This window comes from Camellia sinensis, chromosome 6 (genome assembly GCF_055761805.1).
Source record: "Camellia sinensis isolate YWXY chromosome 6, ASM5576180v1, whole genome shotgun sequence".
NCBI classification, from domain to species: domain Eukaryota; kingdom Viridiplantae; phylum Streptophyta; class Magnoliopsida; order Ericales; family Theaceae; genus Camellia; species Camellia sinensis.
In genome coordinates this window covers 2,562,501-2,564,340 of record NC_138966.1, presented here as the reverse complement: position 1 = coordinate 2,564,340, position 1,840 = coordinate 2,562,501, and positions in this window count along the sequence as shown.

Sequence of the window (1,840 nt, the reverse complement as noted above, 5' to 3'; positions counted from 1 at the left end):
TGGCATGGCATGCGGGCCGAGGCCGTGGCATGGCATGCGGGCCGAGGCCGTGGCATGGCATGTTGGGCAACGCCGTAGCAAGGCATGCGGGCCGAGGCCGTGGCATGGCATGCGGGCCGTGGCCGTGGCATGGCATGTTGGGCGACGCCGTAGCAAGGCATGCGGGCCGAGGCCGTGGCTCGACATGTTGGCCAAGGCTAAGGCATGGCACGCCGGGCAACGCGGTGGCATGGCATGCTGGGCAACGCGGTGGCAAGGCATGCGGGCCGAGGCCGTGGCATGGCATGTCGGGCAACGCCGTAGCAAGGCATGCGGGCCGAGGCCGTGGCATGGCATGCGGGCCGTGGCCGTGGCCGTGGCATGGCATGTTGGGCGACGCCGTGGCATGGCATGCGGGCCGAGGCCGTGGCATGGCATGTTTGGCAACGCCGTGGCAAGACATGCGGGCCGAGGCCGTGGCATGGCATGCGGGCCGAGGCCGTGGCATGCCATGTTGGGCAACGCCGTGGCAAGGCATGCGGGCCGAGGCCGTGGCATGGCGTGCGGGCCGTGGCCGCGGCATGGCATGTTGGGCGACGCCGTGGCATGGCATGCGGGCCGAGGCCGTGGCATGGCATGTTTGGCAACGCCGTGGCAAGACATGCGGGCCGTGGCATGGCATGTTGGGCAACGCCGTGGCAAGGCATGCGGGCCGAGGCCGTGGCATGGCATGCGGGCCGAGGCCGTGGCATGTCATGCGGGCCGAGGCCGTGGCATGGCATGCGGGCCGAGGCCGTGGCATGGCATGCGGGCCGAGGCCGTGGCATGGCATGCGGGCCGAGGCCGTGGCATGGCATGCGGGCCGAGGCCGTGGCATGGCATGTTGGACGACGCCGTAGCAAGGCATGCGGGCCGGGGCCGTGGCATGGCATGTTTGGCAACGCCGTGGCATGACATGCGGGCCGTGGCATGGCATGGCATGCGGGCCGAGGCCGTGGCGTGGCATGTTGGGCAACGCCGTGGCAAGGCATGCGGGCCGAGGCCGTGGCATGTCATGCGGGGCGAGGCCGTGGCATGGCATGCGGGGCGAGGCCGTGGCATGGCATGCGGGGCGAGGCCGTGGCATGGCATGTTGGGCGACGCCGTAGCAAGGCATGCGGGCCGAGGCCGTGGCTCGACATGTTGGCCAAGGCTAAGGCATGGCACGCCGGGCAACGCGGTGGCATGGCATGCTGGGCAACGCGGTGGCAAGGCATGCGGGCCGAGGCCGTGGCATGGCATGTTGGGCAACGCCGTAGCAATGCATGCGGGCCGAGGCCGTGGCATGGCATGCGGGCCGTGGCCGGGGCATGGCATGTTGGGCGACGCCGTGGCATGGCATGCGGGCCGAGGCCGTGGCATGGCATGTTTGGCAACGCCGTGGCAAGACATGCGGGCCGTGGCATGGCATGGCATGCGGGCCGAGGCCGTGGCATGGCATGTTGGGCGACGCCGTGGCATGGCATGCGGGCCGAGGCCGTGGCAAGGCATGTTTGGCAACGCCTTGGCAAGACATGCGGGCCGTGGCATGGCATGGCATGCGGGCCGAGGCCGTGGCATGGCATGTTGGGCAACGCCGTGGCAAGGCATGCGGGCCGAGGCCGTGGCATGGCATGTTGGGCAACGCCGTAGCAAGGCATGCGGGCCGAGGCCGTGGCATGGCATGCGGGCCGTGGCCGTGGCATGGCATGTTGGGCGACGCCGTGGCATGGCATGCGGGCCGAGGCCGTGGCATGGCATGTTTGGCAACGCCGTGGCAACACATGCGGGCCGTGGCATGTCATGGCATGCGGGCCGAGGACGTGGCATGGCATGTTGGGCA